General features: G+C 43.4%; 6 non-coding genes across 6 annotated transcripts; 4 read left to right on the top strand and 2 right to left on the bottom strand.

Moving 5' to 3' along the window:
- Positions 1-4,129: 4,129 nt before the first annotated feature.
- Positions 4,130-4,258, bottom strand: LOC130268157 (U8 small nucleolar RNA). Its single transcript, XR_008843514.1, has one exon. It is a non-coding gene; the product is annotated as a U8 small nucleolar RNA (small nucleolar RNA).
- A 1,088-nt stretch (positions 4,259-5,346) lies between these two features.
- On the top strand, positions 5,347-5,428 carry TRNAS-GCU (transfer RNA serine (anticodon GCU)). The gene has a single exon. It is a non-coding gene; the product is annotated as a tRNA-Ser (tRNA).
- Positions 5,429-5,763: 335 nt separating this feature from the next.
- On the top strand, positions 5,764-5,845 carry TRNAS-GCU (transfer RNA serine (anticodon GCU)). Its single transcript has one exon. It is a non-coding gene; the product is annotated as a tRNA-Ser (tRNA).
- A 3,390-nt stretch (positions 5,846-9,235) lies between these two features.
- Positions 9,236-9,371, bottom strand: LOC130268156 (U8 small nucleolar RNA). The gene has a single exon (XR_008843513.1). It is a non-coding gene; the product is annotated as a U8 small nucleolar RNA (small nucleolar RNA).
- A 1,010-nt stretch (positions 9,372-10,381) lies between these two features.
- Positions 10,382-10,463, top strand: TRNAS-GCU (transfer RNA serine (anticodon GCU)). Its single transcript has one exon. It is a non-coding gene; the product is annotated as a tRNA-Ser (tRNA).
- Positions 10,464-11,349: 886 nt separating this feature from the next.
- On the top strand, positions 11,350-11,431 carry TRNAS-GCU (transfer RNA serine (anticodon GCU)). Its single transcript has one exon. It is a non-coding gene; the product is annotated as a tRNA-Ser (tRNA).
- The last annotated feature ends 11,013 nt before the right edge of the window (positions 11,432-22,444 follow it).

Below are 22,444 nucleotides of genomic sequence, written 5' to 3' on the forward strand. Positions count from 1 at the left end.
TTCAAATGTCCTTTAAACCGTCAACTAAATGTAATGACATCTTTCATTTTACCATAAAATGTACGGCGCAACCAAAATAAATATTTTTTGCTGGCAATTTTGCAGCTTTTGGGGGTTTGTTTTTTACGCAGTGCACTTTATGGTAAAAATAATCCATTGATAGTTTTTCTATTATTGTACTATAAAAAAAAAATGCAAACTTTAATAAAATTGGTATGCATAAAAATTCAGCTTTTTAATCACTTTTTATTAATTTTTTGCCAATATATGATGTGATTAAAAATCTGAATTTTTGATGTTTGGTATTTTTGTTACGTTTACTCTATTTACCGTACGGGATCATAAACATTATGTTTTAATAGTTTGGACATTTGCACATGGCGATACCAAGCATGGTCATTTATTTTTTTATTTTTTTGTTAAATGGGAAAATAATGGAAATTCACTGAATCGGCGATCGGGCTGCAGGAGGCAGGTAAGGGGGCCCTAATTTTGGCTCACGGAACCCCTATGTTCACGTTGTGGGGGTTCCATGAGCTCCACTGAGCTGCTGACATCTTTCACTTTAGATGGCGTGATCAAAATCACGGTGTCTAAAGGGTTAAATGCCGGGCAGCGGCGGGATTGCTGCTGCTCGGCATAAGCAGTGAGTGTGAGACTACTGATAGTAGCTGACATTCACTTCTCTGAAACGAGCACAGCTCCTGCACTTGCTTCAAAGGCACTTAAGGATTCAGGTGTACAGGTACGCCCTTGGTCCTAAAGTACCAGGACGCAAGGAAGTACCTGTATGCCCTTCATCCTTAACAGATTAAATTGCCATAAAAAAAATTGTAAAAAGCCCTAAGACCCCCACGTGATTTGAACACGCAACCTTCTGTTCTGTAGACATGCTACCGTTGCACCACGAGGTCAACTAACTATTAAACCAAACCCTTCGCCTCCAGGCCAAAGGCACCTGCAAGGTTCCAGGTACAATGTCCCCTTTCGCCGAAGCTACTCAGAGACCGAAAAGTGTTCCTGGAGAACAACTAGGCGTTAACCAAGTTGCCACTGAGGAACCAGTAAAAACCAGTTTGGCATTTCTGTCAAAGCAGGAATGCCATGGGGCATGGCAGGGAGGTGAGAAACCTGATGGCCACACAAACCTCTCCTACACCGGCAGGAGGGACACCCAGAAGGGCTACCGCACCCTGACCAAATCCTAGTGTACATAAAGAGAACACAAACATGAGCAGTGACCAAAAAAATAAAAGTATAAAATAAATAAGTGGATGTGCACAGTATGATAGTTGCCCCAACATCTATAAAAATGAATGCTCAGAATAGTGAGAGATAAAATGCATGCTATCCATCAAGTGGGGTCACTACTCCTAAGTGAGTTCCAGCACCCTGGGGGGTCACCACTCCCAGGGCACTTTTGCACCTTAGTCTTCCCTCTACCTGAACCTTAGGGCAAGATCCAGGTTGCTTCAGGGTCCACTGTCTAGCCACAGTACAGCTGCACTATTCTGTGTGGTCTTCCATATCAACAGGAAGGTACTACACTTGACCCTTAACCAAAAAGGCTAAGCAGCATCAGTTCTAGTTCTCCATAAGGAGTAACAGGTAAGGATTAATTTCACTAACAACAGAGAGTGTAATCCGCACCGGCAACCACATCGAGATCTCACCCGAACTAGTTTAGGGAGAGCTGCCATATACGATCACTACTATATGCACTATAATAACGTCATCAGTCACGTGATTGCCCTCGTGAATTCTAATTACAAAACATATTATATAATAATATCAATTCTTAGCGGTAAGTATCCCAACCATTCACCTGCTCATTAGCAAAGAGGCTACAATTGGCTGGTTTATTGGACAACTGATTGGGTGACTACTTGTTTAGCTAAATAAACCCCCTCAGTACCTATATGCCCATAGACGCTGGTAGAACCAAAATGGTGCCCAACAGCTAATATCATAACTGGAATAGTCCTGACAGCCATCATACGCTGTCTAAAGGGACGAGGTGGCCATTGTGCTCTGCATGTGTGGGTTCCAATCTCATCCTTGTTGGAAGAATTTTGTTAATTACAACAGATTTTGTGTAGGACAGGGATTTCCGATCTGGGTGTCATGACGAACTAGTGTGTCAGCAGCAGTCTCCAGGGGTGTTGTGGGACCATCCCACCCTGCAGCAGTCACTGTTGTACTCCTCTCCCTATGCCCTTCTTTCCTAACCTCCTTCCTGTATGCTTTGTTGTTTGATATATGCCGAGAGCCTTGCCCTAGATGTAATGGACTGTGAGAGACACGGTCTATTACATCTAGGACCATTGTGCCCGCACTGCCCTAGTCAGTCTAGACTGGGAGAAGGCATTTGATCGTGTCTTTCGTGGGCAGGGGTTTGCGCAAGCTGGGTATGGGGAAGATGTTTTGCTTGTATGTTAACGTGATGTATCTTGACATTTGCAGCATGGTGCTGGTGAACGGCTGGAAGACTGACCTCTTCTTTTTGTTTGTGTTATAAAGCTCTTTGCTGAGTCTATCCGACAGAATGGTGAGATCTGAGGGACCAGATCACTACGAGGTCAGGTGCTCGCTCTAAATGGACGACATGACTGTCTTCTGCGCTGATCGGCGTTAGGTGACTGCATTTGTCCAGACCTGCGAGGACTTCGGCAGAGCTTCGGGGGCAAAAGTCTACTGTGGGAAGTCAGAAGATATGCTCTTTAGGGAATGGCACCTGGCATCTTCCGCCCCCTTCCCTTTTACTGTTAAACCAGACTTCATCCAAATCCTCGGAGTCTGGTTCGGGAAGGAAGGCGCGGCCCTCAAGTCCTGGCAAGACCGAATTGCTAAAATGAACTCAAAGATCGCACTTTGGAGTACCAGGCAGCTCTCGATTGAGGACAAAACACTTGTACTGTGGAGTGAAGTTTTGCCTGTGCTACAGTACACCACACAGGCACGGCCGTTGCTGGGCTCCTTGTACATAACAGTCCGTTTAACTCTGTCCATTTTTCCCCAGATGAAGTGAAACACGGTCCGGGTGATGGCCCTGCAAATGGTGGCAAGGGGGTTGCCACCATTTGCAGGGCCATCACCCGGACCGTGTTTCACTTCATCTGGGGAAAAATGGACAGAGTTAAAAGGACTGTTATGTACAAGGAGCCCAGCAACGGTGGAAAGGGAGTACCCGATATCCCCACTCTGCTGCGGTCTTCTTTTGCATGTGTCAGCATGCAGAGGACTTTGGTCGAAAAGAAAGGCTCCATGGGCAGGTCCATGTCCCGCCTGTTTCTCCTGCACCACTGGAAGAGGAAAGGCTGGGACAAGTGGGACAGCTCAATCCCTTACAACTGGTGCACTCCCTGGTTCTATGGGGATGTCGTCTGGTTCATAGGGGAACACAAACTGGAGGGACTCAAGCCCAACTTGTGAAAGCCTAAGACTGTTTACAAGCTCATCAGAGGTTGCTGGAGCTCATTCCAGGGCCCCCTAAGGCCACTGCAGAGACTGTTTGGGACAATGTAGCCTCTGCCTGGCTAACCAATGGACACAAGGGCTTGTCATGGATGGCCATTCAGGGGGGACTATCTCTGAGGTCATTTATGCATGTGCATGGCCTGTGCAAAATCAGGTACTGTCCCAGGTGCCACTATGTTGAGGAAACATCTATGCACATCTTTTGGCAGTGCCCCTTTGTGCAGGGTCTGTTGAACGCCTTGGAACTGGAAATTAGAGACTCTGTACCCAGGAACAACCTATCATACCATTCGTTGCTTTATGGACTTTTTCCTGGGGTTCACGACATGGAGGCCATCCAGGAGGCCTGGCACCTTATGAACTGTTTTAAGGATGCTATATGGCTGGCCAGGAATTGCCTCATCTACAACAGGGAGAACATGTCCGTCCAGGACTGCAGAAGGCTGATCCACAGCCAGCTTAGAGACTATTCCATCTTGGACTTTCTGGACGTCGATGAAGAAGAGGATTAACGCCCCTCTGCTTCCCCTACCTCCCCATATGTTTGCCCAGTAGTTTAAAAAAAATGAACTAGCGACAATTCATACACCATGCAAAACATCAAAATCTTTTCTACTATTTTAACAACTTTAATATTGCTAGAAGATTTGGTGTCAGAATGTCACACACCCTGAGTTGCCATTCAGGGATTTGCAGGAGATTAATGTAATCACACACTCAGCCTCCTCCATTCATAATGCCTCCATAAGGAGGAACAGATTAGAAATAACCTCACTAACAATAGAGAGTATAGTCAGCATCGGCAACCACACTGAGATCTCATCTAAACTAGCTTAGGGAGAGCCGCCATACAGCACCATACACCGCCATACATATGAGGCCCCTTTCACACTACCGTTATGCTCCTGCAAAAACTCCCGTCATGAACTTCAGTCCGTCTGTCATAAAATCCCATTCATGTCAACTATCCTTTAGCATCAGTTATGTCCCGTTATGACTAAAGTCCATAATTTTTGATGATGCAAATAACGGTCCATGCACCATTTTTGGTCCCGTCAAAAATAAAAGTGGAATAATAGACATTAAAATTTTAACATTGTCCATGGCTGACGGATGTTCACAAAGAACATCCGTTAGTGCCCGTTATTTTCACCTTCCGTTATTATCCGTTATTACTACTGAGCATGCCCAGTACAGCAACAACAACCTGAAGGGGTTAAAACGGACATAAAATAATGGACAATAATGGTGCATGACGGATGAAATAACGGGTGATAACAGATGGAACATGTCCATTATTTTGACAGAATGCCCATTAAAATAACGGACATTGGTCATCTGTTAGCATCCATTATGTTCAGTTATTTTGTCTATTTTTTCATGACCTCTTTCAGGAGAAAACCGGCTGTCAAAATGCAGGAACATGACAGTAGTGCCTCATACAAATGTTTTACAAGGTGGATTATTAGCGGTCTGAGTCCCTACCTTCCATCTACTCACTAGCATAGAAGATACATTTTGCTGTTTTTTCAGACAACTGATTGGGTGAATACCTGTTCATCAAGATAAACACAACCCCAGTGCCTAGATGCCCAACTTTGAAGAAGGACATGCTTTGACTCTGTATAGGCCCTAACCAAAATGTCCCCCAACAGGAAGCCTCCAACAAACAAACAGGAAGCCTCCAACAACAGGAAGCCTCCAACAGGAAGCCTCCAACAAACAAACAGGAAGCCTCCAACAACAGGAAGCCTCCAACAACAGGAAGCCTCCAACAACAGGAAGCCTCCAACAACAGGAAGCCTCCAACAGGAAGCCTCCAACAGGCAGCCTCCAACAGGCAGCCTCCAACAGGCAGCCTTCAACAGGGATGAGGTGGCCGAGTGGTTAAGGCGATGGACTGCTAATCCATTGTGCTCTGCACGCGTGGGTTCGAATCCCATCCTCGTCGTATTACTTTTGTTTATTTTTAAGGCCACATATACTATGATACTTTTTCAGACAACTGATTGGGTGAATACCTGTTCATCAAGATAAACACAACCCCAGTGCCTAGATGCCCAACTTTGAAGAAGGACATGCTTTGACTCTGTATAGGCCCTAACCAAAATGTCCCCCAACAGGAAGCCTCCAACAAACAAACAGGAAGCCTCCAACAACAGGAAGCCTCCAACAACAGGAAGCCTCCAACAGGAAGCCTCCAACAAACAAACAGGAAGCCTCCAACAGGAAGCCTCCAACAGGAAGCCTCCAACAGGAAGCCTCCAACAGGAAGCCTCCAACAGGGACGAGGTGGCCGAGTGGTTAAGGCGATGGACTGCTAATCCATTGTGCTCTTCACGCGTGGGTTCGAATCCCATCCTCGTCGTATTACTTTTGTTTATTTTTAAGGCAACATATACTATGATATAACCACTCACTGTACAGTCCTAGGATTATTTCACACTACGTTGAAGCACTGTACAACAGGCTCCTCTCAGCATAAGCACAGCATTGTCGCAGCACAATTCTCCCAAAGAAGGACAAAAGTGTGCCAGTTTACCATTTTATTCTTCTTTTAGGACGTGGAGAGAGGCCTCCTTAATGGAAAAGAGCAGACCTCTGTGCTATTCCATTGAGCTGAATTGAGCAAAAGGACATATATGTCCTGTTACTAGACCCTACAGTAAGTGGCATTCATCATATGTATATGTCAGGCATTCACAGTTGGAACTTTCCCTGACATGCATTGTTTATACTGTTTTTTGTTATTATGTTTGTGTGTTATGTGTGTATAAGTATGTGTTTTTTTTTATGTGTGTTGTGATTATGTATATATGTATTTTCTTACCTTTTGTGAAGATCCGGAAGCTGGCCCCTTTTTCTTCCAGCGGCTTGCTGTGTAACCTCGGCCTCCGCCATGTTGTGTTCGGTAAGTGGGATGTCGGGGGGTGTGTTCTTGCTTCTGTCCTTCCTATCTTCTGACGTCCGAGGCGAATCTTTTCTTCCAGTTTCTTCTGTGGCTAGTGCCAGAAAGTTAAACAGATTTGCAAAATTACTTCTATTAAAAAATCTTAATCCTTCCAGTACTTTTTAGGGGCTGTATACTAAAGAGAAATCCCAAAAATAAATGCATTTCCTCTGATGTCATGACCACAGTGCTCTCTGCTGACCTCTCAGCTCTCTACTCACCTCTGCTGTCCATTTTAGGAACTGTCCAGAGCAGGAGAAAATCCCCATAGCAAACATATGCTGTTCTTGACAGTTCCTAAAATGGACAGCAGAGGTCAGCAGAGCACTGTGGTCATGACATCAGAGGAAATGCATTTCTTTTTTGGATTTCTCTTTAGTATACAGCCCAAAAAAAGTACTGGAAGGATTAAGATTTTTTAATAGAAGTGGTTTACAAATCTATTTAACTTTCTGGCACCAGTTGATTAAAAAAAAAAAGCTTTCCACGGGAGTACCCCTTTAATATGTCCAGCATTAGCAGAAAGTACAGAAAATAAAAAGTGTTGGGTGAGGGCTAGTCGTCTACGGTGAAGAGGTGAATGGTAAATTCAGATTGAGACCCTAGGTAATTACCCAGTATGCTACCCCCTAAAGCCAGCCTTAGTTAAGCAACTTAGACATGATAGAGGGGGAAGGGGTGGCTTAGTTCACCACCTTTACTAGCAATAGTGGAAAACCAACAACAAAGAGCAGTCCCCGTCATGATCAAACAAGAGCTATGTGTCTTACTTCTCTACCCTCCGGCTATTACTACGCATTTCTTCTGCAGTGCCCATGGGTAAACCCATCACAGTCATTTATGCTCCCAGACGAGGGATTAACGGCACACTGGAAAAAATTGGTTATAGATAAATCAATTAGAATTTGGAGACACTGTGGATATTCACTGGGAGGAGACTGATAGAAATGCTGTTAAGTGCAATCCGAGATTTAGTGACTTTATTTCATAATTTTTTATAATTAATTGTGAACAGTTTTTTTATGACATATGTGTACACATGTGTAGGATGGACTCTAATAAAACTGATAAGTGCCCAAAATGTGAAATTCACTCTTGGGACTATTTGTTTCTCATGTTGTAGGCCACAAGTCGTAAATTGTAGTCCATACATTTATATCATATTCATAACTTCATTAAATCCTGATAACTCCAAGAAGAGCAGCACACTGGTAAAACAAAGGAGGGTTCAGAAATCGTGCACGCAGGTATTGAGCCGTGGTATTGAGCCGTGGTATTGAGCTGTGGTTTATCTGAGCTTACCTGACTATTTAGAGCATTTTTTTAATTAAAATTTCAACTTTACCCCTCTTCTTGGCTATACTTTTTAAGGTTTTAAAAAATGTTTATTGAAATTTCTTTAAGGTGTACAACAAAATAAGTTTGAGAAAAACATGTGCATATAAGCAAATAATAAAGCCATCAAAAGTCAACTGTGGGAAGTCAGAAGCTATGCTCTTCAGGCAATGGCACCTGGCATCTTCCGCCCCCTTCCCTTTTACTGTTAAACCAGACTTCATCCAAATCCTCGGAGTCTGGTTCGGGAAGGAAGGCGCGGCCCTCAAGTCCTGGCAAGACCGAATTGCTAAAATGAACTCAAAGATCGCACTTTGGAGTACCAGGCAGCTCTCGATTGAGGGCAAAACACTTGTACTGTGGAGTGAAGTTTTGCCTGTGCTACAGTACACCACACAGGCATGGCCCCCCCTTGCCACCATTTGCAGGGCCATCACCCGGACCGTGTTTCACTTCATCTGGGGAAAAATGGACAGAGTTAAAAGGACTGTTATGTACAAGGAGCCCAGCAACGGTGGAAAGGGAGTACCCGATATCCCCACTCTGCTGCGGTCTTCTTTTGCATGTGTCAGCGTGCAGAGGACTTTGGTCGAAAAGAAAGGCTCCATGGGCAGGTCCATGTCCCGCCTGTTTCTCCTGCACCACTGGAAGAGGATCGGCTGGGACATGTGGGACAGCTCAATCCCTTACAACTGGTGCACTCCCTGGTTCTATGGGGATGTCGTCTGGTTCATAGGGGAACACAAACTGGAGGAACTCAAGCCCGACTTGTGAAAGCCTAAGACTGTTTACAAGCTCATCAGAGGTTGCTGGAGCTCATTCCAGGGCCCCCTAAGGCCACTGCAGAGACTGTTTGGGACAATGTAGCCTCTGCCAGGCTAACCAATGGACACAAGGGCTTGTCATGGATGGCCATTCAGGGGGGACTATCTCTGAGGTCATTTATGCATGTCCGTGGCCTGTGCAAAACCAGGTACTGCCCCAGGTGCCACTATGTGGAGGAAACATCTATGCACATCTTTTGGCAGTGCCCCTTTGTGCAGGGTCTGTTGAACGCCTTGGAACTGAAACTTAGAGACTCTGTACCCAGGAACAACCTATCATACCATTTGTTGCTTTATGGACTTTTTCCTGGGGTTCACGACATGGAGGCCATCCAGGAGGCCTGGCGCCTTATGAACTGTTTTAAGGATGTTATATGTGTGGCCAGAAATCGCCTCATCTACAACAGGGAGAACATGTCCATCCAGGACTGCAGCAGGCTGGTCCATAGCCAGCTTAGAGACTATTCCATCTTCGACTGTCCGGACGTCGATGAAGAAGAGGATTAACGCCCCTCTGCTTCCCCTACCTCCCCATATGTTTGCCCAGTAGTTTAAAAAAAAAATGAACTAGCGACAATTCATACACCATGCAAAACATCAAAATCTTTTCTACTATTTTAACAACTTTAATATTGCTAGAAGATTTGGTGTCAGAATGTCACACACCCTGAGTTGTCATTCAGGGATTTGCAGGAGATTGATGTAATCACACACTCAGCCCCCTCCATTCATCATGTCTCTTTCCCCCATAAGGAGGAACAGATTAGAAATAACCTCACTAACAATAGAGAGTATAGTCAGTATCGGCAACCACACTGAGATCTCATCCAAACTAGCTTAGGGAGAGCTGCCATACAGCACCATACACCGCCATACATATGAGGCCCCTTTCACACTACCATTATGCTCCTGCAAAAACTCCCGTCATTAACTTCAGTCCGTCTGTCATAAAATCCCATTCATGTCAACTATCCTTTAGCATCAGTTATGTCCCATTATGACTAATGTCCATAATTTTTGATGATGCAAATAACGGTCCATGCACCATTTTTGGTCCCGTCAAAAATAACAGTGGAAAAATAGACGTTAAAATTTTAACATTGTCCATGGCTGACGGATGTTCACAAAGAACATCCGTTAGTGCCCGTTATTTTCACCTTCCGTTATTATCCGTTATTACTACTGAGTATGCCCAGTACAGCAACAACAACCTGAAGGGGTTAAAACGGACATGAAATAATGGACAATAACGGTGCATGACGGATGAAATAACGGGTGATAACGGATGGAACATGTCCATTATTTTGACAGAACGCCCATTAAAATAACGGACATTGGTCATCTGTTAGCATCCGTTATGTTCAGTTATTTTGTCTATTTTTTCATGACCTCTTTCAGGAGAAAAACGGCTGTCAAAATGCAGGAACATGACAGTAGTGTGAAAGAAGCCTCATACGAATGTTTTACAAGGTGGATTATTAGCGGTCTGTGTCCGTACCTTCCATCTACTCACTAGCATAGAAGATACATTTTGCTGTTTTTTCAGACAACTGATTGGGTGAATACCTGTTCATCAAGATAAACACATCCCCAGTGCCTAGATGCCCAACTTTGAAGAAGGACATGCTTTGACTCTGTATAGGCCCTAACCAAAATGTCCCCCAACAGGAAGCCTCCAACAGGAAGCCTCCAACAGGAAGCCTCCAACAGGAAGCCTCCAACAGGAAGCCTCCAACAGGAAGCCTCCAACAAGAAGCCTCCAACAAGAAGCCTCCAACAAGAAGCCTCCAACAAGGACGAGGTGGCCGAGTGGTTAAGGCGATGGACTGCTAATCCATTGTGCTCTGCATGCGTGGGTTCGAATCCCATCCTCGTCGTAATACATTTGTTTATTTTTAAGGCCACAGATAATACTATGATATAACCACTCACTGTACAGTCCTAGGATTATTTCACACTACGTTGAAGCACTGTACAACAGGCTCCTCTCAGCATAAGCACAGCGATGTCGTGGCACAATTCTCCCAAAGAAGGACAAAAGTGTGCCAGTTTACCATTTTATTCTTCTTTTAGGTCGTGGAGTGAGGCCTCCTTACATAGTTAGTACGGTCGAAAAAAGACATATGTCCATCAAGTTCAACCAGGGAATTAAGGGGTAGGGATGTGGCGCGATATTGGGGAAGGGATGGGATTTTATATTTCTTCATAAGCATTAATGTTATTTTGTTCCATAAATGTATCTAATCCTGTTTTAAAGCTGTTAATTGTTCCTGCTGTGACCAGTTCCTGAGGTAGACCGTTCCATAAATTCACAGTCCTCACGGTAAAGAAGGCGTGTCGCCCCTTGAGACTAAACTTTTTCTTCTCCAGACGGAGGGAGTGCCCCCTCGTCCTTTGGGGGGGTTTAACCTGGAACAGTTTTTCTCCATATTTTTTGTATGGGCCAATAATATACTTATATACGTTTATCATATCCCCCCTTAAACGTCTCTTCTCAGGACTAAACAATTGTAACTCCTTTAATCGCTCCTCCTAGCTAAGATGTTCCATGCCCCATATTAGTTTAGTCGCGCGTCTCTGCACCCTTTCCAACTCCGCAGTGTCCAAAATGTCCCCCAACAGGAAGCCTCCAACAGGAAGCCTCCAACAGGAAGCCTCCAACAGGAAGCCTCCAACAAGAAGCCTCCAACAAGAAGCCTCCAACAAGAAGCCTCCAACAAGAAGCCTCCAACAAGAAGCCTCCAACAAGAAGCCTCCAACAAGGACGAGGTGGCCGAGTGGTTAAGGCGATGGACTGCTAATCCATTGTGCTCTGCACGCGTGGGTTCGAATCCCATCCTCGTCGTAATACATTTGTTTATTTTTAAGGCCACAGATAATACTATGATATAACCACTCACTGTACAGTCCTAGGATTATTTCACACTACGTTGAAGCACTGTACAACAGGCTCCTCTCAGCATAAGCACAGCGATGTCGTGGCACAATTCTCCCAAAGAAGGACAAAAGTGTGCCAGTTTACCATTTTATTCTTCTTTTAGGTCGTGGAGTGAGGCCTCCTTACATAGTTAGTACGGTCGAAAAAAGACATATGTCCATCAAGTTTAACCAGGGAATTAAGGGGTAGGGGTGTGGCGCGATATTGGGGAAGGGATGGGATTTTATATTTCTTCATAAGCATTAATGTTATTTTGTTCCATAAATGTATCTAATCCTGTTTTAAAGCTGTTAATTGTTCCTGCTGTGACCAGTTCCTGAGGTAGACCGTTCCATAAATTCACAGTCCTCACGGTAAAGAAGCCGTGTCGCCCCTTGAGACTAAACTTTTTCTTCTCCAGACGGAGGGAGTGCCCCCTCATCCTTTGGGGGGGTTTAACCTGGAACAGTTTTTCTCCATATTTTTTGTATGGGCCAATAATATACTTATATACGTTTATCATATCCCCCCTTAAACGTCTCTTCTCAGGACTAAACAATTGTAACTCCTTTAATCGCTCCTCATAGCTAAGATGTTCCATGCCCCATATTAGTTTAGTCGTGTGTCTCTGCACCCTTTCCAACTCCGCAGTGTCCCTTTTATGGACAGGTGCCCAAAACTGAACAGCATATTCCAGGTGAGGCCGTACCAATGCTTTATAAAGGGGGAGTATTATGTCCCTGTCCCTTGAGTCCATGCCTCTTTTGATACATGACAATATCCTGCCGGCTTTGGAAGCAGCAGCCTGACATTGCATGCTATTCTGTAGTCTGTGATCTACAAGTACACCCAGATCCTTCTCTACCAGTGACTCTGACAGTTTAATCCCCCCTAAGACATACGATGCATGCAGGTTATTAGTACCCAGATGCATAACTTTACATTTATCCACATTGAACCTCATTTGCCAAGTGGATGCCCAGACACTTAGTCTATCCAAGTCATCTTGTAACTTATGCACATCCTCTATAGACTGTACCGTGCTACAAAGCTTGGTGTCATCTGCAAAGATAGAAACAGAGCTGTTAATACCATCCTCTATATCATTGATAAATAAATTAAACAACAGCGGGCCCAGTACTGAACCTTGGGGTACACCACTAATTACCGGGGACCAATCAGAGTACGAATCATTGACCACCACTCTCTGGGTACAATCCATGAGCCAGTGTTCAATCCAGTTACAAACTAAAGTTTCCAAACCCAAAGACCTTAACTTACCTGTCAGACGTCTATGAGGGACAGTATCAAACGCTTTAGCAAAATCCAGAAACACTATATCCACAGCCATTCCTCTGTATACACAGCCCCCCCTCTATATACACAGCCGCCCTCTATATCCACAGCCATTCCTCTATATACACAGCCCCCTCTATATACACAGCCCCCCTCTATATCCACAGCCATTCCTCTGTCAAGGCTTCTACTCACCTCTTCATAAAAGCAAATTAGATTGGTTTGACAACTTCTATCCTTAGTAAACCCATGCTGGCTATCACTTATAATTCAATTATCCCCTATGTATTCCTGTAAGTAATCCCTTATAAGTCCTTCAAACAATTTACCCACAATGCACGTTAAACTTACCGGTCTATAGTTTCCTGGGGAAGACCTAGAGCCCTTTTTGAAGATTGGCACCACATTCGCCTTGCGCCAGTCCCTTGGCACAATACCAGACACCAGAGAATCTCTAAATATCATGAACAGGGGTACAGATATTACTGAACTTACCTCTCTAAGAACTCTTGGGTGTAGTCCATCCGGCCCTGGGGATTTGCTTACATTTATATCACTTAACTTACCTTGTACCATCTCTACATTAAGCCAGTTCAGTACATTACATGATGTGTTACCAGCACTGACCTGGCCAATGTCAGCTCCTTTTTCCCTAGTATATACAGAACTAAAGAACCCATTCAGTAGCTCCGCCTTCTCTTGATCGCCCGTGACAACCTCCCCATTATCATTATTAAGGGGTCCTACATGCTCTGTCCTTGGTTTTTTTGCATTTATATATCTAAAAAAATATTTAGGATTAGTTTTGCTTTCTTTGGCCACCTGTCTCTCGTTTTGAATTTTTGCTGTTTTTATTACATTTTTACAGATTTTATTAAGCTCTTTGTATTGTTTAAATGTTATCGCTGACCCATCAGATTTGTATTTTTTGAAGGCTATTTTTTTGTTGTTTATTGCTCTTTTAACCTCATTTGTCAGCCATGTAGGATTTAGTTTTAATCGTTTATATGTGTTCCCCTTTGGTACATATTTAGATGTAGTTATTTAGAGTTGATTTAAAGATGTCCCATTTACCTTCTGTATCGGTATTTGACAACACCTCCCCTCAGTCTATGTCCTGTAGTGCAGCCCTCAGCCCAGGGAAGTTTGCCTTTTTAAAGTTATATGTTTTTGCCTTCCCCGCCTGTCTTTGTTTTCTACATTTTAAGTCAAAAGTAACTATATTGTGGTCGCTATTCCCAAGGTTTTCCCGCACAGTTACATTACCAACCAGCTCTGCGTTGTTGGAAATGATCAGATCCAACAAGGCATCACTTCTTGTTGGGTCCTCCACAAACTGGCCCATAAAATTATCCTGCAATAAATTTAGGAATTGTCGCCCCTTTGTAGTTTTAGCCAACCCCGGACCCCAATCCATATCTGGATAGTTAAAATCTCCCATTATTACCACTGTACATGCCCGGGCGGCCCTCTCTATTTGTTTATGAAGCCGAACTTCTATCTCTTCAGTGATATTAGGGGGTCTGTAGATTACCCCAAATATTATTTTTTCAGTATTTCCCTCCTTTTGTAATTCTACCCACAGTGATTCCACCTCCTCAGAATCATCACACACTATGGCATCGTTCACACTGACTTTCATACCACTTCTTACATACAGACAGACTCCACCACCTTTTCTGTTCATTCTATCCTTGCGAAACAATGTAAACCCCTGCAGATTGACGGCCCAGTCATGTGAGGAGTCCAGCCATGTCTCAGTGACCTCAACTATATCAATATGTTCCTCCAGTATAAAGGCCTCAAGCTCCCCCATTTTATTTGCTAGGCTTCTGGCATTTGTGAACATACACTTTACATTTCCATCCTTTATGTTATTGGGGTTAATGGGATTCAAGGGTGTAAGTTTTATTTTCCTATGAGGCCTATTCCTATTAACTATTCTAACCCCTCCCTCCGCTCCACCCCCAGGTACATTTATAATTCCCACCTCTCTATCTACACTATCTTCCCCCTCTTTGCTGTAGGTTCCCTCCCCCCAAGTCCCTAGTTTAAACACTCCTCCACCCTTCTAGCCATCTTCTCCCCAAGCAAAGCTGCACCCTCCCCATTGAGGTGCAGCCCGTCCCTACGGTAGAGCCGGTAACCAACAGCGAACCCAAACCCTTCCTTCCTACACCAGCTTCTGAGCCACTTGTTTACCTCCCTGATCTCCCGCTGCCTCTCTGGTGTGGCTCGTGGTACTGGTAGTATTTCAGAAAATACTACCTTGGAGGTCCTTGCCTTAAGCTTGTGGCTTAAGTCCCTGAAATCATTTTTAAGGACACTCCACCTACCTCTTACTTTGTCGTTGGTGCCAATATGTACCATGACTGCTGGGTCCTCTCCAGCCCCGCCCAGCAACCTGTCAACCCGATCCGCGATGTGCCGAACTCGTGCGCCAGGCAGACAACACACTGTTCGGCGATCCCGGTCTTTGTGACAGATTGCCCTGTCTGTCCCCCTAATAATTGAGTCCCCCACCACTAGTACCTGTCTGGCCTGCCCTGTACTCCTCCCTCCCTCCTTACTGGAGCAGACACCCCCCTGGCGGTCAGAGGCGGTATCCTGCTGCAGTTCTGCTAGCTCTGTAATGGCATCCCCCTCATCTGCCAAGCGGGCAAACTTTCCTTAATGGAAAAGAGCAGACCTCTGTGCTATTCCATTGAGCTGAATTGAGCAAAAGGACATATATGTCCTATTACTAGACCCTACAGTAAGTGGCATTCATCATATGTATATGTCAGGCATTCACGGTTGGAACTTTCCCTGACATGCATCCACAGACACAGCTTAAAGGGGTTTTCCCTTGTTTATACTGTTTTTTGTTATTATGTTTGTGTGTTATGTGTGTATAAGTATGTGGGTTTTATGTGTGTTGTGATTATGTATATATGTATTTTCTTACCTTTTGTGAAGATCCGGAAGCTGGCAACTTTTTCTTCCAGCGGCTTGCTGTGTAACCTCGGCCTCCGCCATGTTGTGTTCGGTAAGTGGGATGTCGGGGGGTGTGTTCTTGCTTCTGTCCTTCCTATCTTCTGACGTCCGAGGCGAATCTTTTCTTCCTGTTTCTTCCGTGGCTCAGCGACGAATCTGCGGCCTCTTCCGGCGCATGCGCAGGTAGTTTTTTTTTACCAATAAAGTTTTTTTTGTCTAATTAACAAACTGTCTGCGCATGCGTGAGTATGTAAGTGCTACACTAACAGCGTAGCGTACGTTAGGTCTACGCTAATAGCGTAGCTTCGCTATAAAGGGGTACTCCCGTGGAAAACTTTTTTTTTTCAACTAGTGCCAGAAAGTTAAACAGATTTGCAAAATTACTTCTATTAAAAAATCTTAATCCTTCCAGTACTTTTTAGGGGCTGTATACTAAAGAGAAATCCAAAAAAGAAATGCATTTCCTCTGATGTCATGACCACAGTGCTCTCTGCTGACCTCTCAGCTCTCTGCTGACCTCTGCTGTCCATTTTAGGAACTGTCCAGAGCAGGAGAAAATACCCATAGCAAACATACTATGACAGTTGACAGTTCCTAAAATGGACAGCAGAGGTAAGCAGAGCACTGTGGTCATGACATCAGAGGAAATGCATTTCTTTTTTGGATTTCTCTTTAGTATACAGCCCCAAAAAAGTACTGGAAAGATTAAGATTTTTTAATAGAAGTGGTTTACAAATCTATTTAACTTTCTGGCACCAGTTGATTAAAAAAAAAAGATTTCCACGGGAGTACCCCTTTAATACGGCCAGCATTAGCAGAAAGTACAGAAAATAAAAAAGTGTTGGGTGAGGGCTAGTCGTCTACAGTGAAGAGGTGAATGGTAAATTCAGATTGAGACCCTAGGTAATTACCCAGTATGCTACCCCCTAAAGCCAGCCTTAGTTAAGCAACTTAGACATGATAGAGGGGGAAGGGGTGGCTTAGTTCGCCACCTTTACTAGCAATAGTGGAAAACCAACAACAAAGAGCAGTCCCCGTCGTGATCAAACAAGAGCTATGTGTCTTACTTCTCTACCCTCCGGCTATTACTACGTATTTCTTCTGCAGTGCCCATGGGTAAACCCATCACCGTCATTTATGCTCCCAGACGAGGGATTAACGGCACACTGGAAAAAATTGGTTATAGATAAATCAATTAGAATTTGGAGACACTGTGGATATTCACTGGGAGGAGACTGATAGAAATGCTGTTAAGTGCAATCCGAGATTTAGTGACTTTATTTCATAATTTTTTATAATTAATTGTGAACAGTTTTTTATGACATATGTGTACACATGTGTAGGATGGACTCTAATAAAACTGATAAGTGCCCAAATGTGAAACTCATTCTTGGGACTATTTGTTTCTCATATTGTAGGCCACAAGTCGTAAATTGTAGTCTATACATTTATATCATATTCATAACTTCATTAAATCCTGATAACTCCAAGAAGAGCAGCACACTGGTAAAACAAAGGAGAGTTCAGAAATCGTGCACGCAGGTATTGAGCCGTGGTTTATCTGATATTACCCGACTATTTAGAGCATTTCTTTATTAAAAGTTAAATTTTACCCCTCTTCTTGGCTATACTTTTTAAGGTTTTAAAAAATGTTTATTGAAAATGTTTTAAGGTGTACAACAAAATAAGTTTGAGAAAAACATGTGCATATAAGCAAATAATAAAGCCATCAAGGGGCATAAATGACATGTAAAATATAAGAGGATTCTAAAAATAAAAATTCAACTCGCTACAGATTCACAATAAGGTTAGTATTTTTTTTGAGCATATGTGTTACATCCTTTGACCATGGGGGACTTTGGCATTATCCATTTCCTTAAAAAGGCATATCTAGCACTAAAGAACAAAACATTAACTATCCCTTTCAGACCCACCAGGAATGAATACAGCAATGAAAAATGAGGAACTTAAAATGGCCCTACAGAAGCGGCTAAGGCAGGGAAGGCATTCTGACAATCTATCCTATCTGTGTTGCCCCCTGGACCCTAAAGTCATCCTGAACTGGTGGCCGCACAACTTATACACAGACAACCGCCAATGTTTATAGCAGCTTCATATCTATCTGCTGTTTGGATTACGCGTGCTATACTGTACAGCCACATGTCAATGTTTTTATATGCCTGATATTTACAGGAGTTCATTCCTTGTTGTCTTAGTGTTGTTTTTAATAGTTATACTTTTCACACTTTAAAATTTTCTAGGAACATACGTGGAAATGTTCAAAATTTTAATATTAACTTTATTTTAATTTAATTTTTTTAGATTCACCAAATATAGCTGAACTCAGGCCCTAACCACCCCAGACCCCCACCTATGCCACCCTCAACGCCCCAAGGAGAAGGATTTGATAAATAAAAATTAAAAAAACGAGAAACAAAAGGTACATACTTTTCTGTTATTATGTCACCACATGAGATTCAAATACATAGCCATCCCTTTCTTGGAATCTTGTACCCTATGAAATTCATACCTCCTCACTTTGTCCATGTTAAATTCGGGAACTTTATCTGATAACCAGACCCTTAAAGAAGTACTCCGCCCCTAGACATCTTATCCCCTATCCAAAGGATAGGGGATAAGATGTCTGATCACGGGGGTCTCGGCTGCGGCACCCCAGACATCTGGTGACGGAGCGAACTTCACTCTGTGCTGGATGACTGGCGATGTGGAGGCTCGTGACGTCAAAGCTACACCCCCTCAATGCATGTCTAAGGGAGGGGGGCCCTCTCCCATAGACTTGCATTGGGGGGGCATGGCTGTGACGTCACGAGCATCTGGCACTGCACCCGACGTTTTAAACAAATGATGGGTGCAGCAGGGAGATCGCGGGGGTCCCCTGTGATCAGACATCTTATCCCCTTTAAGGATTTTTTCACAGATAAAAAGCTTTGGAACTTACTCACTATATATTTCTCTACCCCACCAATCTTCTAAAATGACTTGGAAAAAATGTCAGTGAACCCATATCCTTCAGGATCCTTTTATCTTATAGATTCCAGAAGAATTTAACCCAAAAACCTGTATGATGACACAGTCCCATATGATATGGCAAAGGTCTGCTTCATCTATTCTACACCGAAGACATTTTGCATCAGCTCTATATTTAAATCTAGCCAAGGTCTTCGGGAATAGTACAGATTATGTAATAGCCTAAATTGAGTTGATATAAAATTTGCATTGATTGAGAGAAAATTACAATTTAGAAAGATCATTTAAATTATTTAGCGTTTAAAAAAAAAAAAAGTACCATTCATATCCCATTTTGCTTTAATTTCCAGGGGTTCCTTTCCTGACTAAGTATTTTATATATTTTAACCATATTTCTTTTTCCTCTATACTGCCTACAAATATGCTCAATAGCATGATTTTCCTTTATCTGTAGATATTGACTACCACTTGTTTGTCTGTCTGGTTCTTTCAATTGCATATTCCAAAATCCGTGTTTCTCCTATACTAAATAAAACCCATAATTCATCAAAATTTCTCAATAACGTGTCCTAGAAGAAATGTTGTATTAAAGTGGTCCCTCATGAAATTTAGAAACCTTGTTGCCATATTTTCTCAAATTCTGTTAGGTTTACATTATTCCACATTGTGTGAATGGTAAACTACAAAGTATCCCACATATTTTCTAAGTCCGCTTCCAGGCTTTTACAACATCTTAAAGAAATCCACCTATAAGTGTCCGGTCCCTAAGGCCATCCATCGCATCCCGGCTAGGGACATTATCGCAGCGCACCCGGTCAGCGGGTCTGACCGGAGCGCTGCGAACAGGAGAACGCTGTGAGCGCTCCGGGGAGGAGCGGGGACCCGGAGCGCTCGGCGTAACACCGGGCAAGGTAGGGCTCATTGGAATTAGCGTCTCCCGTACTATCCATCAGTACCTGTGGATAGTGTGGCAAAAAACATGTGACAGTTTACCTTTAAATTTGTGTCAGAAATAAAAAAAAAATGTATATAGGAAAAAATTATTGAAACATCTTTGAAAATTACATTAAAAAAACAAAATATATGACCCCGACGTGATTTTAACATGCAACCTTCTGATCTGGAGTCAGACACACTACCATTGCTCCATGAGTTCCTTAGAGTTTACTCTTTTACTGTATAGTTCAAGGAGTAGTTCAGTCCTAAAAAACTTATCCCCTATCCTAAGGATAGGGAATAAGTTTCACATTGCTGGGGGTCCGACCTCTAGGGCCCCCCCTGCGATCTCCTGTATGGGGCCCCGGCAGCCCACAGGAAGAGGGCGTGTTGACCACCGCACGAAGCAGCGGCCGACATGCCCCCTTAATATAGTGCTACGGCTCTGCCATAGAGTTGAATTGAGGGGGCATGGCAGCCGCCGCTTCGTGGGGGGTCAACACGCCCCCTCCCCACGGGCTGCTGGGGCCCCATACAGGAGATCGCGGGGGGCCCCAGCTTATCCCCTGTCCTTAGGATAGGGGATACATTTTTCAGGGCTGGACTACTCCTTTAAAGGGGTACTCCGGTGCTTAGACATCTTATCCCCTATTCAAAGGATAGGGGATAAGATGCCTGACTGCGGGAGTCCAGCCGCTGGGGACCCCCGTGATCTTGCACGTGGCACCCTGTTTGTAATCAGTCCCCGGAGCGTGTTCGCTCCGGGTCTGATTACGGGCGATCACAGGGCGGGCGGCATGTAACGTCACGCCTGCGCCCCGTGTGACGTCACGCTCCACCCCTCAATGCAAGCCTATGGTAGGGGGCGTGACAGCTGTCACGCCCCCTCCCGTAGGCTTGCATTGAGGGGCACAGGCATGACATCATATGCCACCGTGCAAGATCACGGGGGTCCCCAGCGGCGGGACTCCCGCAGTCAGGCATCTTATCCCCTATCCTTTGGATAGGGGATAAGATGTCTAAGCACCTGAGTACCCCTTTAAGCCTCAGACTTCATCTAGTTGTAGCCATGTCACATATTTTGTTATATCACTTTTTATATCATGTTTATCCCCTCTAGGACACAAACCTTTTTGGCCTTGAGGAAACAGGAAATTTTCATTTTAGCATTTTCGTGTTTTCCCTCTTTGCTTTCTAAAATCCCTAACTATTATATTTTTCCATCCACAGACCCATATAAGGCTTGCATATTGCGCAACCAAAAGACTTTGTAATAATACCTTCTATTTTACCATAAAATATAAGGGGCAACGATAAAAAAATATTATTTGTGGCAGGAATTTGAAAAGAAAACCAGAATTTTGAGAAATTTTTGTAGGTTTTCTTTTTATGCAGGGAACTTTATGGTAACAATGAAATGTTCTCTTCATACTGTGGGTCAAATCGTGTAGATAACCAAGGTCACATGCTTTACTATTATTATACTTAAAAAGAAAAAATCAAACTTCTTAATCAAAATCAGTATGCTAAAAATTGTCCTAATCTGACCCCTATATCTTTCAGATCTTTCATTTATTTGTTTCTTTTTACTTATAATGGAGAGGTGATCTATTTAATTTTTTTTATTTTTTTTCGGGGGGGGGGGGGGGGGGTTATGCACAGTTTAAAAAAACTGAATTACCTTTTTTTTTTAACTGTACATTTTTATTGAAAAATTTTTATGGTAACAAATCCAAAAGGAACGAAGGACATGCAAATAACATCACAAAGGGCCAAAGACCCAGTTACAGCCGGTAAACCAATAAAAAGAAAAACACAAAGGAAGCCAGGTAAGGCCTACGAGAGCAAACAAAATAAAACAGAAGTCCGAACACCGAGGTACAAGCACACAAAAGCTAGGATTCTGACCATGAAGAAGGCTCATGTAGACGTGAGACTTTCTGCCAGCAAATATAGGCAGTCAAGCCCAGAGGGCTACAAACAATGGGAAAAACAAAGGGCGGGGGGGACAAAAGGGGACCACAAAGACCAACACACAAGACAACCACAAGACAGGTAGGAAAAAGAAAAAGGAAGAGAAAGAGGGGCAGGAGGCTGTTGATCAGAAAAGCAGCCCCATGGTTCCCAGACAGAAAGGAATAAGGGAATAGAGTTGTTCAAGGAAGCTGTGAGAGATTCCAAAGAACGGATCATGAATACAAGTTAACAAATCTGTCTCAGAGAGAAGGAAAGTCCTCTTACAGCACTTGGTAATAAGAGTCTTATGAGCTAAAACAATATGCTTAAAGGGGTTATCCAGGAAAAAAAAATATATATATATATATATATATCAACTGGCTCCAGAAAGTTAAACAGATTTGTAAATTACTTCTATTAAAAAATCTTAATCCTTTCAGTAGTTATGAGCTTCTGAAGTTAAGGTTGTTCTTTTCTGTCTAAGTGATCTCTGATGACACGTGTTTGGGGAAACGCCCAGTTTAGAACCAAATCCCCATAGCAAACCTCTTCTAAACTGGGCGTTTCCCGAGACACGTCTCATCAGAGAGCACTTAGGAGCCAGTTGATATATAAAATAAAGTTTTTTCCTGGATAACCCCTTTCAAGGGCTTCTTAGATAAAGCACGGTGAGATAAGTGTAGAAGATAGACAAGGGGGTCCAGAGGGACAGATACACCCAAGACATAAGACAACAAGCGCTGCACCATTTTCCAGTAGTCCACAATGAGAGGACAGGACCAGACGATA

The sequence above is a fragment of the Hyla sarda genome, chromosome 4 (assembly GCF_029499605.1).
Source record: "Hyla sarda isolate aHylSar1 chromosome 4, aHylSar1.hap1, whole genome shotgun sequence".
NCBI classification, from domain to species: Eukaryota; Metazoa; Chordata; class Amphibia; order Anura; family Hylidae; genus Hyla; species Hyla sarda.